Source organism: Eptesicus fuscus, chromosome 6 (assembly GCF_027574615.1).
Source record: "Eptesicus fuscus isolate TK198812 chromosome 6, DD_ASM_mEF_20220401, whole genome shotgun sequence".
In the NCBI taxonomy this organism is placed as follows: Eukaryota; Metazoa; Chordata; class Mammalia; order Chiroptera; family Vespertilionidae; genus Eptesicus; species Eptesicus fuscus.
Genome location: NC_072478.1, coordinates 35,064,899 through 35,085,516, shown reverse-complemented (window position 1 = coordinate 35,085,516; position 20,618 = coordinate 35,064,899).

Genomic DNA, 20,618 nt, shown 5'->3' with positions numbered 1-20,618 from the left:
CATTTTATTCAATCTGTTATATTTATCTGGCCCCCATATCTTCTAAAATATTATGAATCTGGAAGCCTCTACATGCTTTGAGTACAGCCTGAAAAATTATCTAATGGTTAATATTTTCTGGATCTCCAGATAAACCCCCAAAAATATCAAAAAATAACGGAACAAGAAACAAATTATATAAATCAGAGCTCAACTATTTACTCAGGAAACCCTATAAAACATTGCATAATTTTTTAAATTTCTCCCAGATTACTATTTTCTACATATTGGACTAATTGAATGTAGATAATTATTTATTACTGAAATCATTAGCAAACATCTTTATCTCCTTAATGCAAACCTCTCAATATGCTCCTTAACTAATCAAATAGACTTCCTGTGTTTATCATATGAAAATGTGTTTTAAATACAGTCAGGTGGAATCTTTTAGTACTTATGTAACCGCCCTCAAACCCCCACCCCTACACCGCCGGCACCTGTGGCTGACATTTTATACATGGCATGTGTAGTTATTTATCTGAAACAATCTAAGACACAGGATTTTACTTATTTGTGTATTAGGGTTTTACTCTTGCCCAAAGTTAAGAAACTAAAATATGTGATTCACAATTTCTGTGATTGTCCCAAATAAATGAAACAACAAACATTAGAAACTCAACAAATCAATGACTAACTTAGTCTTAAATAAATAACTTTCAAGTATTTATTGGTCACCAAGACAAAATCCATACAATAACTAGTACATCTTTTATACCTGGGTAAAGACTTGTCAGTAATATAAAATGAACAGTCAATAGTGAAAAGAAAACCATATGGCACAATAAAGTTACATAAATTAATCCTTAATATATTCTTCTAATTAAGAATGGTGCATATAGAAAATTGGATAGGGCCCAATTTTTCTCAAAATGCATATATTTCTCCTTTCTAATCACCTGTTTATCCCTTCTACTCATCTAATGAATGTTACTACAGAATCATTAAATTAAGCCAAAGAAATTAAAAACCTCACAATCAAATGTAGTTCTTTAGGAACTGTTTATAACCAAAGCTGTGGAAAAATGTGAAAAGTACAAGTCTGTATTTACTAAAATGACCTGTATTTAGGGTCATAGAAAGACACTGGCAGACAATGCCAGAGAAAATCTCTTCTCTGTCACACAGCTAAACTCTCAAAGGTACCAAATAACTACTAGTAATCTTTTTTCTATCATTTATCCCAGACAACCTGCTAAATGTAGACTGCCCAAGGAGCATTTTCATCTGCTAATTTACTAATTAAATTTATTCCTACATTCTTTGTTTTTTTAACCTCTCTCTTCCTCTAAATTTTACATTTGTCTTTTCTTGCTGACAATTTAATACTATTCTCCCTTTGCTATGAAGTAGCTTTGTTTGTGCTAATATTTTACATTCAAAAGAGATTGCTAGGTGATTAGTGATGTGTGGTTTCTTTTGAGAAGGTTTTATAGTGGAGGCAATTTTCCCCTGGATCTTCAAGTGTTCAAGAATATGATTCAGTGCTAAGGAAATAATCTGGAAACAGGAGGGTGATATGAGTGAAAGTCTTGGAAGTGCTTCACCTACATGTCGAGAGCACATATGATGCAGGTGAGAACGGTTGCTGGATTTATTCACATTGTAAAGATAAATTAGACATAAGCTCAGGTGGAGGTGGTGAAGCCCCAAAGTTAAGGAACTTTAGACAGTTGAAAAGTGGGTAACTGAGAAAGTCTTTTTTCTAACTTGCTAAATCTGAAACTTCATTAAATGTGACAAAGAGTGAAATGGATTTATATTTCCCTTTACCATATGAAATCACAAAAATCTTTGTTCATAATGATGGGTGGTACAAACTATAGGTAGGTTTGTCCATACTTAGAGAGGATTCTGACAACCACTAATTTTCTCCTAAGTCATTCAAGAAGGTGAGCTACAAAGCTGAGAAGCTCCCTGTATTTGTGCATTCATAAATACACACACACACACACACACACACACACACACACACACACACGGATCTTTTCCTGTTAACTGTTCACATCTTGATGAGGATCCCATTCTTTTCTATTTTATTTCACTGAGATCCACTGAAATATGTTCTTAATAGGTTGTTACAGTTGAGGATACACTGATTAGGCCATGAATGAAAGTGAAGGAGATGTGGTAACTAGATACACATATGGATGAATTTGAAAACACTTAGGGAAGAAGAAGAAAGTATTTATAAGGGATGTATAGGAAGTCTGACAGTGTGCCTGAGGCTAAAGCCAGATGCACTTAGCATATTAACTCAAAAAGAATCATTGAAAGGCCAATGGACTTTCATATTTAGGAGGGCTTAAAAATCAGCATAATATTGACCTGCTGTGGGCTCAAAGGCTCAAGGCAATTCCCTAACCTGGTAATCCTTTCCCTGTTTACCAAACTTTACCTTTGATATGCCTGTATGCATTGCTAAACTGCAAATGTGTATTCAAGTAAATAAATAGCGGACCAGGCAAGAAGTTGGTGTGCCTGTTCAAGAAAGAGGTCTCCAATGGGCCCCCCCATGCCTTCTAAATTCATATTTCTTGTATAGCATTTTCTTTTTTTTGCCGGCCCCTCCTTCAGATACTAAACCCTGCTGTGAAGGTTGTGGCAACAGTAATTTGTAGCTATACCACTTTGCAGGCATTACCACACTGAGAATGTTGTATTCTTTCAGAGGATTCATCTTTAGAGTCATTAAATAAATAATGTACTGAGGACAAATATATTCTAGCTCAAAAAATTTTGGCATCTAGTTTTCTCGTATTGCCTGATCCCAAATTGATGTCTAAGTAATAAATTATGTCACAAATTTATATAGGCTAAGATAATTCTCAACAATGCAATAGTACTCATTAATAATCCCTTTTCATCACAACATTATTCAACACTCTATAGTAAGAATGCAGCCAATGTATATCAATAGAGACATAGAAAACAAATTAGGGCATTGGGATTTTATTCACAATTTACAGATGTTTATGCTCAAAAGGTTTCATCTATTCATCATCAGATATTTTTGTGTTCTTGGCAATGAGTAATTCTTGATTTAACGATTTAAACTATCATGATTGAAAGTCAGCAATAACAACCTGTAAAAACAAAAACAACATAGAATTTAAGCCCTGTGCTCTGTGCAGTAATAAAGACATTAGAAATTCAGAAAGTTATGAAACTTGTGGAAAAAAAAAAAAAAAAGACAAAGGCCCTAGCTTGTATGGTTTATTGGATAGGGCATCAGCCTGGGGATTAAAGGATCCCTCTGGGTTTTGATTCAAGCGGAGTGTACATGCCCAGGTTGCCAGCTTGATCCCCAGTTGGGGACATGCAGGAGGCAGCTGACCCATGATTCTCTCTCATCATGAATGTTTCTATGTCTCTCTTCCTCTCCTTTCCTCTCTGAAATCAGTACAAATATATATTTTTAAAGAGGACAAAGTATTGAAGTATAACTGTGTTTGAAATAAATATCTGTTCATAACTTCAACCCTCAGGCTCTGGTGTCAGGGTATCTCATTTTAATCCTGATTATTTCTTCTTTTTAAGCATCCTCCTAAATATAGTCTGATATTTTTCTGGGTAGTGTAAGCAGTTTGTTGTAGCAGTGAATGGATCAATTCAGTTTGGATTAAGGAGTTGGACAAATTTGAATTAACCAACTGTATAGGAATAGTACATAAGAATGGAGGGGAAAATTATGTGTTACTGAAAGAAATGTGGAATAAATGACAAGAATAGTTATTTGAGTCCTCTGTGAATTTGATGGATGTTTAGATTAAGAACAAAAGCCATGCTAAACTATCTATACATCTATACATATAAAGAGGTATCATGCTAATTGTCCATTATGGTGTCCCAGAAATGACCAATTTGCATATTGACAGACCAGCAGGAGGCTGCTCATGCAGCAGGGGGCAGACAGCCTGAGCCAAGTTTCCTAGGGTCTGAGGATAGTGCCTGACAGGATCCTGGACTGCAAAGAAGGAATAGGAGGCAGCCACGGGGAGCTCTTCCAATCCCTCTGCACAGACACCCTACCACAGTCCCCACATCCCAGGGGGAATGAGGAGGCTGACCAAACAGGGAGAAGACCCAGCCTCAGGGTAGCTGCATCCCACACCTCCCAATCTCTTCCCCTGCCACCCCTGCCAGGGGCACCCACAACAATGGCACCCCAGTGACCACACATCATCACCCCAGAGTCATCCAGGTCCCACAGCCCACCGCTGCTGGGCCCCCTCTGCTGGGCTGGGCACGCCTCTCCTCTCTACAACTCCAGACCCTGGTGGAGGCAGGTCTGAGTGGCCCCCCAGGGTCAGACCCCTCCCTGCAATAGCAGCAGTGCTGTCTCTGCAGCGGAAGCATGCTGAACCTCGCTGGGGGTGCAGCTAAACCCGCCCTACTCGCCTGCCTGGCTCTGCCCTGGCCTGGCCCCCACCCCACTTCAGGTAGAGCTGTAAACAGCCACATACAATTTTAAAAATGGCGCCAAGCAGGAAGGTTTGACAGTTACTCCCCCTTTCAGCCTCACTGCCCACCCTAGCACCCCCCTAATGCCCTGTCCCTCGCCAGTGCCTCCAGGGACAGCCACTACTACAGGGCTGCTGGCCAGAGTCCAACCCTCCAAGGCATGCAGAACCCTCTGCAAAGCTTCCATAGCTACAGTCCCAGGACACAATCATGCCCTCCTCCCCCAATCAGCACCTGCTTCCTGTGAGGGTACCCGTGACCTTAAAAATAACAATCCCTTTCCATTTAGACATCACTTACGTGATGAAACATTTCTAGGTTTATTAGCTCAGAACCTCCTCATGACAACCCAGTGAGGTAGGCGGAGAAGATATTACAATTCCCATGGTATATGCGTATGTATTCAGAAATGAAGCTCAGTGAGGAAAAGTGTCAAGCCCAGTGGTTCCCAAGGTACAGCACATGCCCCACAGGGGGGCAATTTGAATTTAAGTGGGGGCAATTCGAGAATGAATTAACTGATTTTTTTGCATTTCTTATGGTTCTAGGATCCTCATCTACAGCTTAGTATCCTATATAATAAAAGAGTAACATGCAAACTGACCGTCACTCCAAGACACAAGATGGCTGCCCCCATGTGGTCAAAGATGGCTGCCCCCATGTGGACACAAGATGGCCACCACAAGATGGCCTGCAGGGGAGGGTAGTTGTGGGCACTTAGGGGTGACTAGGCCAGCAGAGGAGGGCAGTTGGGTGTGACCAGGTTGGCAGAGGAGGGCAGTTGGGGGGTGACCCAGGCTTGCAGGGGAGGCCAGTTGGGGGGGGACCAGGTCAGCAGGGTAGGGCAGTGGGGGGAACCAGGACTGCAGGGGAGGATAGTTGTGGGCAATCAGGCCAACAGGGAGGGCAGTAGGGAGTGACCAGGCCAGCAGGTGAGGGCTGTTGGGGAAGACTGGGCCAACAGGGGAGGGCAGTAGGGAGGACCAGGACTGCAGGGGATGACAGTTGGGGGGGGGGGAACCAGGCCTGCAGGGGAGGGCAGTTAGGGGCGGCAGGCCTTCAGGATAGGGAAGTTAGGGGTGACCAGGCCAGCAGGGGAGGGCAGGGGGGGGTGACCAGGCCTGCAGGGAGAACAGTTAGGGGCGACCGGGCCAGCAGGGGAGGGCAGATAAGGGTGACCTGGCCATCAGGGGAGGGCATTTGGGGGTGACCAGGCCTGCAAGGAGAACAGTTAGGGGTGACCAGACTAGCAGGGGAGGGGAGTTAAGGGCAATCGGGCTAGCCGGGGAGCAGTTAGGCGTTGATCAGGCTGGCAGGGGAGTGGGTAGGGGGTGATCAGGCTGGCAGGCAGAAGCGGTAAGGAGCAATCAGGCAGAGGCTGGCGAGCGGTTGGGAGCCAGCAGTCTGGGATTATGAGAGTGATGTCCAACTGATCCTGGTGGGATCAGGCCTAAACGGGTGGTCAGACATCACTCAAGGGGTCCCAGATTGGAGAGGGTGCAGGCTGGGCTGAGGGACACCCCCTCCCGTGCACAAATTTCATGCACCAGACCTCTAGTCCTACATAATAAAAGGCTAATATGCAAATGACCAAATGGTGGAATGACTGGTCACTATGATGCTTGCTGACCACCAGGGGGCAGACACTCAATGCAGAAGCTGTCCCTGGTGGTCAGTGTGCTCCTATAGGAGGAGCACCACTCAGGCAGAAGCCTGGCTCATGGCTGGCAAGTACAGCAGCAGTGGTGGGAGCCTCTCCCATCTCTGTGGCAATGCTAAAGACTTTCGACTCTCGGCTTAGGCCCAATAAGCTGTCAGTCAGACATCCCACCAGGGCTGCCAGACTGTGAGAGGGTGCAAGCCAGGCTGAGGGAACCCCCACACAGCTGCACAATTTCATACACCAGGCCTCTAGTTTAAGCTATAAGAGCTGTGATAGTTGAGAATGTTAATACAATGCAGGCCATAGCCACAGTTTGATGGCTATCATTGAAGATGAGTTGTAAAAATAAAATAAACTGAATGTTGTATAGGTTGTCCACATACTTGGTAAGTATAGTCAGAATGTAAATAAGATGGTAGAGAAGAAATTTATAAATCAAACTTCAAATTATTTGAGGTTTGTGCAGGATTGATTTGGGAGTTGGTGTAACAGTTAAAAAGACAAGTATGTGGTGGTTTGATGAGATGGCTACCAGGTTAGTGGTTCAAAAGTGTCCTTGGTAATCAAAGGAAATTGAGATCAAACATCCGTTCAGCAGGTCACAGGGGAATTTAAGACTGGAAATCTTCTTCTGCTGGGTTCCACATTATTGACATATGGGTTTTAGGAGAAATTAGTAGGAATAAGGAGGTCTCCATGAAAAAGTGGAAGTAGAGAGGCAGTTGTTGCTTTTCATGAAATGAAGTGAGGATAAAATGATTCCAGAGAGAGAATAAGTCCAGGGACACTGGATGAAAGTAGAAGCAGAAGTAAGCAGACACAGATAAAGCATCCACGACATGATAGCTCTACTTTTTACTTTTTGAGCAGCCTCCATACTGTTTTCCACAGAGACTGCAACAACTACATTCTCACCAATAGTCACGAGAGTCCCCGCTTAATCTCAATATTGCTTAACTAGGCATATTCTGCCCTGAAAATACTGTGATCTATAAACCTCTGTGATGTGTTCATTTTTAGTACATATTACACTTTAATGAAAAATTTTTAAAATAGCTCAATGTACCTAAAGTCTTAGACATGGTGGAAAAAGAGTTTTAAGACAGAATCTCCTGAAACATCTTCCCCAAGTTTGACTTTTCCAACCTTTTGCCTTAGTTGAGGTAAGTTAGAAATAAAACACAAACTTAATTTGTGGTTTTAATACAAAACATGTTTCATTCGGGTACCAGGGAATTTTGTTCGTTTTATTCTATTGTATATACATTATTTTCAATATTAAAATGAAAGGTATTAAACAAATGAAGAACTAGGAAAAAATAGTAAAACAATAAGAAAAGTCCATTTAGAGAGTAGAAGTGAATCTAAATTTAAACATATAATTACAACTGTGGTAGAGAGTGCAGAGGGGAGAACTTGTTGATAGTAAAAGCAAATGCCTCTTTCAGTTATCAGGATTTTAAGGTAATTAATAGTACTGATATTTTGAAGTAAAATAATGATTAACTTGGGAAAGTAGTTCTTTACAAAACGTAACTTTTTCATGATTTTAAGTTGATCTTTGTTTTATTTAAATAGAGAAAATTAGCCATTATATAGTACTCCAGCAATTAATAAATCCTATTTACTGTAAATTCAATATTTTTACTGTTACTATTTTATTTATATATTATTTATTGTTGATAGTATTATAGATATCACCCATCCTTCCTCCCCCTCTCCAGACACCCATTTCCTCCCCTTAAGCTCACCTACTCCCTTACATCGTCACTACCCTATTGCCCATGTCCATGGGTAATGCATATCCTATCTAATAAAAGAGTAATATACAAATTGACCATCACTCCAACACATAAGATGGCTTCCCCAATGTGGTCAAAGATGGCTTCCCCCATGTGGACACAAGATGGCCACCACAAGATGGTCAGCAGGAGAGGGCAGTTGGGAGGGTCCAGACCTTCAAGGGAGGACTGTTGGGGGCAATTATGCTTGTAGGGGAGGGCAGTTATGGGTGACCAGGCCAGCAGAGGAGAGAAGTTGGGGGCGACTGGGCTTGCAGGGGAGAGCAGTTGGGAGGGACCCAGGCCTGCAGGGGAGGGCAGTTACGAATGACCAGCCCTAAAGGGGAGGGCAATCCAAGATTGGAGAGGGTGCAGGCTGGGCTGAAGGGCACACCCCCTCGTGCACGAATTTCATGCACCAGGCCTCTAGTAAATATATAATTTCTTTGGTTTATCTCTTCTTGTCCCTCCAACCCCACATCAAGTTATATCAGTCTGTTTCATGCCTTCCTGCTTTGGATCTTACTTTGTTGGTCAATTCATTCTGTTCATTAGAATCCACCAATGTCCACTTTGGAGAAATATCTTTTCAGGTCTTCTTTTTTAATTGGATGTTGTCTTCCTTTTGTTGAGATGTATGAATGCTTTATATATTTTGAATAATTAACCCCTTATCAGATGTATTATTGACAAATATGTTCTCCCATTGATTGGGTTCTCTTTTTAATTTGATGGTTGTTTCTTTTGCTGTGCAGAAGCTTTTATTTTGATGGATTCTCCTTAGTTTCCTTTGCCACATGCGGCTCTTTGGCCCTTGAGATTTTAGCAAAGGCCAGCTTAGGAGTACCCTAATTAAGTTAATAACAATGTACCTACCTATATAGTTTAAGTTTTAAAAATTTGGCACTCAGAAGAAATTTCAATCATTGTACTGTTGATATTTGGCTCTGTTGACTAATGAGTTTGCCAACCACTGCCCTAGGAGATGTCTCAGTAAACATATTGTTACATGAGATGTCTGAGATTTTATTGCCATGTTGTCCTCTAAGATTTTTATGGTTTCATGCCTAACATTTAAGTTTATTATCCACCTTGAGTTTATTCTTATGTATGGTGAAAGTTGGTGGTCAGGTTTCATCTTTTTGCATGTGTCTTTCCAGTTTTCCCAGCACCATTTATTGAAGAGACTGTCTTTACTCCATTCTATGTTCTTGCCTCCTGTGTCAAATATTAATTGACTGTAGTGATATAGGTCAATTTATGGGGTCTCTTTTCTGAGCCATTGGTCAGTCTATATGTCTATTCTTGTGCCAGTACCAGGCTGTTTTGGTTATAATGGCTGTGTACTATAGTTTTATATCTGGCACTGTGATCACTTCTACTTTGTTCTTCTTTCTCAAGATTGCTGCAGTTATTCAGGTCTTTTATGGTTCCATATAAATTTTTGGAGTATTTTTTCTAGCTCTATGAGATATGCCATTGGTATTTTCATAGGGATTGCATTGGATTTGTAGATTCTTTTGTGTATTACAGACATTTTAATGATGTTAATTCTTCTAATCCATGAACATGGAATATACTTGCATTTGTTTATGCCTTTCTCTATCTTTTTTCAATGTCCTATGGTTTTCCAAGTACAGGTCTTTAAGCTCCTTGTTTAAGTTTACTCTTAGGTTTTTTTTTGTTGTTGTTGTTGCAACGGTAAATGTGATTGTTTTTTTTAGTTTATTTTTCTGAGATTTCATTATTGGTATATAAAAATGCCACCAATTTGTGGATGTTAATTTTGTATTTGCTACCTTATGAATTCATTTATTAAGTCTAGTCATTTCCTGGTGGAGTCTTGAGGTTTCCATGTACAATATCATGTCACCTGTGAATAATGACCATTTTACTGCCCCCTTTCCTATTTGAATGCCTTTTATTCTTTTTGTCTGATTGCTATGACTAGGACTTCCAGTACTAACCTATATAATAAATAGGTACTATGCAAATTGACCATCACACCCTCACATGGTGGCTGCCAATGACCAGGCTGGCAGGGGGTTAGTGAGGGACAAATGACTAAACAGCAGGCTGAGTGGGTCAACCAAGTTGATGGGGGGCTATGAGGGATGACCAGGCTGGAATGGGGTGGCAGTTGGGGCAACCAAGCCAGCAGGAAAGGAATTTGGGGGCAACCAGGCTGGTGGGGGGAGGGGAGTTAACGGTGACCAGGCAGGCAGGCAGACAGATGAGCGATTAAGAACCAGTGGTCCAGGATTGTGACAAGGATGTCCCACGAGGGGTCCCAGATTGGAGAGGGTGCAGGCTGGGGTAAGTGGACTCCAACACCCCCATGCATGAATTTCATGCACCGGGCCTCTAGTGTTGAATAAGAGTGGTGAAAGCGGATATCCTTGTGTTGTTCCTGTTCTTAAGATAAATGCTTTTAGTTTTTGTCCACTGAGTATTATGCTGGCTGTAGGTTTGTCATGTATGGCCTTTATTATGTTAACCTTTTGCACTCTGACACGGTTAGCATCGGTAGCAGGAATCCAGAAAAAAGCAAGCGAGTGCAAAGGGTTAAGGTATAATCCCTTTATTCCCAGTTTAGTAGAGACTTTTGACAAAAAAAGGTGCTTGATTTTGTCAAATGCTTTTTCTGTTCTATTGCTATAAACATGTGGTTTTTATCTTTCAATTGGTTTATGTGATGTATCACATTTATTGATTTGCGAATATTGTACCTATCTTACATCCCTGGAATAAATACCACCTGGTCATGTTGTATAATTTCTTATAATATTGCTGGATGTGATTGGCTAATATTTTGTTAAGGATTTTTTTCTTTAATTTTTTAATTAATTTCAGAGAGGATGGGAGAGAGACAGATAAAAACATCAATGATGAGAGAGAATCATTAATCAGCTGCCTCCTGCACACCCATACTGGGGTTCAAGCTGGCAACCCAGGCATTTGTCCTGACTAGGAATTGAACAATGACCTCCTAGTTCATAGATTGATGCTCAACCACTGAGACACACCAGCTGGGCTTATTGACGATTTTACCATCTGTGTTCATCAGGGATATTGACCTTTAACTTTCTTTCTCTTTTTTTTTAAATATATTTATTGATTTTTTACAGAGAGGAAGAGAGAGGGATAGAGAGTTAGAAACATCGATGAGAGAGAAACATCTTTCAGCTGCCTCCTGCACATCCCCCACTGGGGATGTGCCCACAACCAAGGTACATGCCCTTGACCAGAATCGAACCTGGGACCCTTGAGTCCGCAGGCCAATGCTCTATCCACTGAGCCAAACCAGTTTCGGCTAACTTTCTTTCTCTATAGTGTCTTTAACTGGTTTTGGAATTAGGATAATGCTGGCTTCACAAAAAGAGCTTGTAAGTATTCCTTCTTGACTTTTATGGAAAAGTTCATGCATGGGGGGTGGGGAGAGACCCTCAGCCCAGCCTGCACCCTCTCCAATTTGGAACCCCACGAGCAATATCCAACTGCCCGTTTAGGCCTGATCCTGGTGGGATCAGGTCTAAACGGGCAGTTGGATGTTGGACATAGAAATCGGGACTCAAAAGAGCTGTTGGCTCAGAAAAAGCTCACTATAGACTGATTCATTTGCCTCTCAAAATAAATAAATAAACGGGCAGTTGGACATCCCTCTCACAATTCTAGACTGCTTGCTCCCTATTGCTCACCTGCCTGCCTTCCTGATTGCCACTAACAGTTTCTGCCTGCCAGCCTGATCACCCCCTAACCACTCCCCTGCCAGCCTGATTGATGCCTAACTGCTCCCCTGCCAGCGTGTTTTCCCCCCAACTTCCCTTCTCTGCTGGCCTGGTCACCCCTAAATGCCCTGCCCTGCAGGCTAGATTGCCCTCAACTGCCCTCCCTTGCAGGCCTGGTCCCTCCCAACTGCCCTCCCCTGCTGGCCTTATCACCCACAACTGCCCTCCCCTGCAGGTCAGGTCCCTCCCAAGTGCCCTCCCCTGCTGGCCATCTTGTGGTGGCCATCTTGTGTCCACATGGGGGCAGGATCTTTGACCACATGGGGGCAGCCATCTTGAGTGTTAGAGTGATGGTCAATTAGCATATTACTCTTTTATTGGATAGGATAGAGGCTTGGTGCATGTGTGGGGGACAGTTGGTTTGCCCTGAAGGGTGTCCCTGAAGGGGTTCCCTTCAGGCATGAGGCGGCCTGGGCAAGGGGCCTGTGGTGGTTTGCAGGCCAGCCATGCCCCGCAGTGACCCAAGCAGAGGCCCTTGTATCTGGGATTTATTTATCTTCTACAATTGAAACTTTGTAGCCTTGAGCGGAGACCAAGGCAGGCCAGGGCTACAGAAGCTTTGCTTCCTCCATCTCCGGGGGCAACCCTAGCCTCCTACTCTCTCCAGCTCTGTGGCTGTTGCCATTTTTGTTGGGATTTGTTTATCTTCTATAATTGAAACTTTGTAGCCTTGAGTAGAGGTCTAAGCCCTTCAGGGTGTGTGGAAAGCTTGGTTTCCTCTATCGCCAGGGAAACCCAAGCCTCCCTCCTGCTCGCTCTGTGGCCACAGCCATCTTGTTTGGGGTTAATTTGCATACTCACTCCTGAATGGCTGGCTGGCATGGCTTCTGGACTTGGCTTGTGGGTGTAGTGGGGTGATGGTTAATTTACATATTACTCTTTTATTAGATAGAATATATATATATGTGTGTGTGTGTGTGTGTGTGTGTGTGTGTGTGTGTGTGTATGTGTGTGTGTGTGTGTGTGTGTGTGTGTGTGTGTGTATGTATATATACTAGAGGCCTGGTGCACAAAATTTGTGCACTCAGGGATGAGGGACCTTCAGACCAGCCTGTGCCCTCTAGCAGTCTGACAATGCTTGGGGGAAATCCTTAGTGGTGTTGTGGAGGCAAGAGAGGCTCCTGCCACTGCCACTGTGCTGGCCAGCAATGAGCACAGCTCGGCTTCTTGATGAGTGGAGCTCCCCCTATGGGAGTGCACTGACCACCAGGGAGCAGCTCGTACATTGTGTGTGGGCCCCCTGATGGTCAGTGCGCATCAGAGGAACTGGACGTTCCACTGTTCATTCAATTTGCATGTTAACCATTTATTATATAGAATATAAATAATGTCACTTTTTTTTATTCATTCAATTTTGTATTTTGACTAGAGCATTTAATCCATTTACATTTAAGGTTATTATAGATAGGCATTTATTTATTGCCATTTTTATTTTCTTTATGCCTAGGGTCCTCTCTTTCTCTTTTTCTTCTTCTTAAAGCTGTCCGTTTAACATTTCTTGCATTGCTGGTTTGGTGGCAATATACTCCTTTAACGTTTTGTTTGTTTGTTTGTTTGTTTGTTTGTTTTTTGTCTGGAAACCTTTTTATTTACATTCAATTTTAAATGATAGCCTCACTGGATACAGTAGTGTTGGATTTAGGCCTTTGCTTTTAATTATTTGAATATTTCATGCCACTCCCTTCTGGCCTGAGGTGTTTCTCTTGAGAAATCAGTTTCTCTGTCTATCTTGCTGCATTTCAAATCCTTTCTTTGTCCTATTAATTTTCATTTAAATTAGGATGTGTCTAGGTGTGGGTCTCTGTTCAATTTTATTGGGACTCTTTGCCTCCTACATTTATGTGATATTTTCCTTTACCCAGTTGAGGAAGTTTTCTTTCATTGCTTTCTCTAACCTTGCTCATTTTCTGCTGCTTCTGATATTCCTGTAATGTAGATGTTGTTACATTTCATGTTGTCCCTACCTCCCTTAAACTATCTATCTGCTTTTTAATTCTTTTTTCTATTTTCTGCTCTAATTGTGTATTTATTTCTACCTTGTCATCCCAGTCATGGATTCAGTCCTCTGCTTCATCCAGTTTGCTTTTAATCTCATCCAGTGTGTTCTTCATATCTTCCAGATATATCATTCTTCATTTCTGTCTGGTTCTTATTAATGGCCTTGGTTTCTCTTTTCATGCTCTTGTAATTTGCATTAAGTTCATTAATCATCTTTATAAAGTTTGTTTTGAACTCCATGTCTGATATGTTGCTTACCTCTATTTCATGTAGTTCTTTTTCTGGAGATTCTTTTTTCATGTTTGGGGGTTATTTCTTTTTCCGCCCATTTAAGCTCTTTTTATATTTGCTTCTGTGTATTATAGATCTGCTATGCCTCCCAGTCATTGTGAATGGCATTATGTAGAATGTCTCTTGAGGATTCCAGTGATGTAGTCTCTTAGTTCACCTGAGCTAAATGCTCTAGGATTGACCCTTGTGTGTGTTGTTTGGGCTCTCCCTGTTGTAATTGGTACTTGGTTGTTGATGTCCCATGTGTGGGAGGGATCTCCCCTTCAACTTGCTGCCAGAGAGATTTGACCCCAATGTTACTGTGCCAAATGTTCTTTTTAGTTCAGAAGCTGGATCTGCCTTCAGTGTCACAATTTGATGGACCCTGTTCTAAGCTGTACTTATTTCACTCATGGAGTTGGTCCTCCAGGGGTCAGCTGCAAGGCACTTGGGGTTCCCATTGGCTTTTACTCACTGACAGTCTGGGATGGAGTCTGTGGTGGGGAACCAAACTGTTGTTTCTTATTAACTAGATAAGGCAAAGACACAAAGCCTCTAGTGAACCACCTCTGCCTGAAGACTGATTGGATTCCTTCACATGTGGGGTGATAGCTTTTCCAACAGGGTGGGATAATTGCTTCTGCCAGGAGGATAATTGTTATTCTCAGTCTCTTAATGGGCCTCAGAAACTCCACAGGGTGGGTCATGTAATTTTACCATAGAGTTGGTCATCTGTCTTTCTCCCAGGCAAAATATCAAGATAATACAGGTTTAACTGAGAAAGATGGCCTCCATTGCATGAGGGCATGACTTAGGAAACCAAGGTGTCTGCTTTCTGAGCTCTAACCCAATAGCCCCTGATCCTAACTTCTGTTCAGACAGCTCTAGTCTTCTCTGCCCTGCCTCTGTGAGAGGACAAGGTGAGGGGCTGCAGGAGAATTTTGTGCTTGACCCATATAAGAGGGTGCCTGCATGTCCAGTCTTCTCCCCCTGTCAGATTGCAACCCTGCTCTTTTACACAGCCAGATGTTATGTGGGCTACTTTATAAGTTCTGGGCTCTCTTCTAGAGGGGTGACAGCTTGGGGATTAGAACCCAGAATTCTCATTGGGAAACTCCACAGCTGAGATATCTCTCCATTATTTCAGCTGTTATCTCTGGGTGCCTGGCCAGCCCTATAGTGACTTCGCCCCTCCTACCAGACTCTATGTGGTCTCCACTTTCCATCCTTGGTTATCAGCATACTCTACAGCAAGTTTGACAAACTCGCAGCCAGCAGAATAAATGAGGAATGGGGCCTGCCAGCTGCGAGTTTGACATGCTTGTTCTACAGCTAGTTCTCAGTTCATTTTTCAGAGTGCTTTTTCTGTATTTTAGTTGTAATTCCTGTTTGGTCCTGGGAGCATGTCTGTGAGATGCCATTTCCTCCGCCACCATTTTTAATCTCAGAAAATGTTCCTATTTGGGAAAAGCTCATTGCAGACATACTCATAAGCATTAGGTAACACTGAAGTTGGGGGCACGGGGTGGCCTTATTCAATGTAACTGGTGTCCGATTTAAAATGGCAAATTTGGGCAAGGGCAAATAATCCTGTCATAGCCGAATCATGTTTCACAGGGCAAGGAACTATGTGAAGACAATAAATTCTTCTCTACTATCTTCAGAGAGAGTAAGGCATTGTAGATGCTGATTTTGATATTCTATCCTGTAATTGTTAAGAAATAAGTCTCTATGAAAATACTCATTTACGTGATGTTTATGATAACAGCCAGTGGTGTATTCTCTTTGTTCACCTGAGCCAGAAGCTCTAGGAAAGCACTTGTGTGCATTGTTTGGGCTCTCCTGTTTTAATTTGGAGAGTCCAAATAAAAATCAAAACACAAATATACTGATTAACACAGCTCTAAGTAGATTCTTTAGAAACTAATTGTGATGAAAGCCAGAGAGAAAGTTAAAAATTCCATGAAGGAAAAAGTGCAGATTTGGAATGAACTTACCAAACTGGGGGGAAAATAAAAGACACTGGTAGGTATCCAGCTGGAAGACATTACCAATCTCCCGGTCTGTCCCATAGGTAAACACTCAAAGATAATGAATAACTAAACGTGCTTCCTTGGCTTACCTCAGACAACTTGCTGAACATGGGACTGCCCATATTGGAGATTTCCAAAGTTTGATGGAGATGGTGGAGTCACAATGAGGAGGAACTCTAAGCAGTTGCCATGATCTGTAGAACTGGGAGAGGATTGCTGCTAGGTAACTACATCTAGAATGTAATCAATCCAGAGACAAAAGGGGTTGTCTCAAATAAAAAGACAATCTATCAATTAACACAGCTGTAGCTAACAAGGACCATGGATCAATTAATTTTTCTGCTGGTAAGTCACTTAAGAACTTGTGTAAAGAAAGAAAGAGTAAGATTTGTGTATGAGTGAATATATATATAGGCAAAAGTATTCACATCTTGAGGGGTATCTATGACATTTATTATTTCCTAGTCTAGAATTTTTTACTTGGTTGAAAGGTAGAAAATTGTGCTTTTTGCATTGTTACTCACATTTTGGAAAACGTGGCTTAGGCCACATAAAAGAAGGTCATGATTAAGGTACAGAGATTGATCAATATGACAAAACTGTGTGGACATAAATAATTTAACAATTATCTTATGCATATATTAGTATGTACAATACTGTTCAATCACAATAGACAATGGTGGTACTAGAACAGAGAAGAACCATAGGTTAGATGGATGTTACTTAAATGTATATATATTTTATTATATTCTTAAGAAGTAGAACATTTTAAGCACCATGTAAAATAGAATAAAATCAAACTAGAAGGGTAGCAATTGGAAATGGGAGTGTACTGAAGACAAAACAAAGTACCTACAGAAATGCAAAGAAAATCATAATTCCAGAAGGTCGGAGAAAAGCTTAGTGGGTGGGGTAAAATTTAATCATGGGGCATAAATATCTGCATCCCCATAGTCTTTGAATTGCAAGATAATTCTCAATTTCAATCTTCATATATATTTATGTGATAAGCAATATATAAATATATATATATATCTTATTTGAAAAATAAATATGTAAAAATATTTGCCTCAATAATATAAACACATGAGCACATATTTGTGAAAATTAGAAATTGTGTACAAGCACAATGCCTTTTGACAATACTGATTTGTTAATTGCTTCTCCGAACAAAATATTAATAAAATCACATAATGTGCAGGCACTGGGCTACACAGCTGGGAAACATAAATGAATAATGCAGGCCCAAATAAATTAATGGTCTTGAACACAAATTTGGACAGAGTGGTTGGGGCCAATTACACATTAGAAATTTGTCAAATTGCATTCAGTCATTTACATATCCATGCTGGCTTTTATTTATAGCATGACTATTGATAGTCATCATCAGATTATTAAGTACTGAGAGTGCTTAGAGTAAGAACATCAAAAGCCTCTGAAGAAGTTGAAAAAAAACACAGGAAAGTGAATTCTCCTCTGACTTCACTTAAAAATCCACTTCCCTTCCTAGATAATATAAAAAGGAAAAATGCCCAGTTGAGGTCCCTTCATCTTGTAGATGACATACTGATTTCTGCTTGATTTTTGTTTTATTTTCATTTAACGTAGCTTGACACATTTTCTCGAGAATCATTTTTTTCTGTATTTTATAAGGTCTTCCTTATTATGTTCTTACTTTTTCATGAAAATCTTTTTTCCTTCTTCATTCCAGTAAACCTACATGACAACAATGTGAAGCCAAAATGATAATTTAACTCTTGCTGTTAGGCAGAATTTGATGTAAAAAGCAACACAGAATGGAATAATGACAAGTAGTAATTTGTTTTTCCCCAACATATGGCCTATTTGATAAAAATTAAAATGATTAACAAAGCCTTAACATATTAATTAAATTATGAGCAAATCTTGGTTTAAAGCATTTCAAAATTAACAGGGTATTCGTTTTCACATATGAAATATGGATCAGAAATTCTATCTGTTTAATTCAAAGTCCCTTAAATTAAGGACTACAAAATCAAGGGTTTACTGTATTGCATTCACCTATGCTACCATCTTGATGGGAATCCATGGTTTCAATTTCTTGTTTGTAGAATTGGACTGCCTTTCAATCTTAAATAATAAATTATTTGGTCATATTCCTAAAGAAAATTATTTTTAAATACTTCCATATATGATTTTTCTTATTGCCTTTAATATACTGGGATGGGGAAAAGTAGGTTTACAGATGTGAGTACAAAACACAGTTTATTCATATACAGTTATATCAAGATTTTACTGTACAGTCATTCGCCACAACCACAACACACATACAACTAAACAAAGGTACAACAATCATTCTGAACCACATGAAATATAGCCTAAAAAAAGTCTTACACTAAAGATATAAAGAAGCCACTGACACTGGTAGGAGGGGCAGAGACACTGCTCAGGCTGGCCACACATGCATGTATTGCAGATCAAACTTCAATGAGTGAAGGGAATAGAATACAAATCCAGGTAGCCTAGAGAGCTCCAAACAAGATGAACCCAAAGAAGCCCACACTAAGACACATCATAATTAAAATTCAAATGTCTAAACACATAACAATTTTAAAAGCAGCAAGAGAAAAGCAGTTACTTACTTACAAGGAAGCTCCTATAGGACCCTCAGCTGATTTCTGAATAGAAACTTTGCCTGCCAAAAGAATTAGCAGCATATATTTAGAGTATTGAAAAGCAAGAACCTGAAACCAAGATTACTCTGCCCAGCAAAGCTATTATTTAGAGTTGAAGGACAGGTAAACCGCTTCCAGGGAAGAAAAAGATAAGTGTCACCAACACCAAACCAGTATTACATGAAGAGTTAAAAGGAGAAGAAGAATGGATTAAAAATATACACAATAAAATGTCAATAAATACATATCTATCAACATTTGAATTAAAAAAAAAAAAAAGCAAACACACTAAATAAAGAAAAAGCAGAACCAAAACAAACTCATAGAGAACATTTTGATGGTTGCCAGATGGGAGGTGGGTAGGATGGTTTGGTAAAAAAGGTGAAGGAATACAGAAGTACAAATTGGTAGTAACAGAATAGTCATGGAGATGTAGACTATAGCATGGGGAATATAGTCAATAATCTAATCTAATAATAGACAAATATGCAAATTGACCACACCTTCGCTACACCTAAGCCACGCCCACCAGCCAAGCCACGCCCACCAACCAATCAGGACGAGTATGCAAATTACCCCAACAAAGATGGCGGCTAATTTGCATATCAAGACAGTGTCAAAGAAGCCAAGAGCTGCAAAAGGGAGTAAAGCTTCAAAGAAGCAAGCAAGCCAGGGGGGCGGGGGGGAGGAGAAGGGAGGAGCGAAGTCAGGGCCGTGTGCGAAGGGAAACGCGGGAGGGCTGGAGGAGAAGGCGGGGCAGGGGGCGAAGGGAAACGTGGGCGGGCTGGAGGAGAAGGCGGGGCCGGCGGCAAGGGCGGAGCGGAGGCGGGGCCGGGGGCGAAGGGAAACAAGGGCGGGCTGGAGGAGAAGGCGGGGCAGGGGGCGAAGGGAAACGCGGGAGGGCTGGAGGAGAAGGCGGGGCGGGTGACAAGGGCGGGGCGGAGGTGGGGCCGGGGCGAAGGGAAACGCGGGTGGGCTGGAGGAGAAGGTGAGGCGGGCGGCAAGGGCGGAGTGGAGGCGGGGCCAGGGGCGAAGGGAAACGCGGGCGGGCTGGAGGAGAAGGTGAGGCGTGCGGCAAGGGAGGAACGGAGGCAGGGTAGAGTGCAGCAGGAAATCCTATCGCAGGATTTTTCCTGCAACGGGAAAGCTAGTCCTATATAATAAAAGCCTAATATGCAAATTGTCCCTTGGGTGGTCGTTTGAGAGTTCGACTGGGAATTTGACTGGGAGTTCCATCTCTTGCTATGACATGGGCTGACCACCAGGGGGCGGCATGGACATGGCAGGTGTCAGCAATGGGGCACTGGCAGCGGGCAATAGTGGAGATGTTTCCAGCCCCGATGGGCCCCTACAAGAGCAGGACCATGGCAGGATGGTGAAGCAGGTGAGCAAATAGCACCAGGTCAAGATGGATGCCAGCAGGGACCCAATTGCACCACAGAAATTAACCATTGGCAGTGGTAGGGGCAGGGATGCTGTCCAGCTGCCAGGCACTGAGGGAGCCAGGTGGAGCACCCAGCACTGATTGATCACCCCGCAGGTGGGATGTTGGAGCAGGTGAGGTGGGCATCTCCAGGCCATGTTTGGGTGCCAGATGAGGTTATGGGGCTGTAAAAATGGGTTCATAACCTGTGTCTGTGAAGCTGGAGGTGTGAGCTGGGGCTACCCCAAGGGACCCCACCCATGCACAAATTTGTCCACTGGGCCTCTAGTATTCTAATAACAATGAATGCATTTTATCAGATGGTGGTTAGATTTATCAGTATAATCAGTAAGTTTTCTAGGGTCTAATTAATTGGGTGTACTCCTAAACCTAATACGTAATACTAGGGGGTCCAGTGCATGAAATTCGTGCACTGGGGAGGGGTCCCTCAGTCCAGCCTGCCACCTCTCACATACTGGGAGCCCTCAGGGGATGTCCTACAGATGGC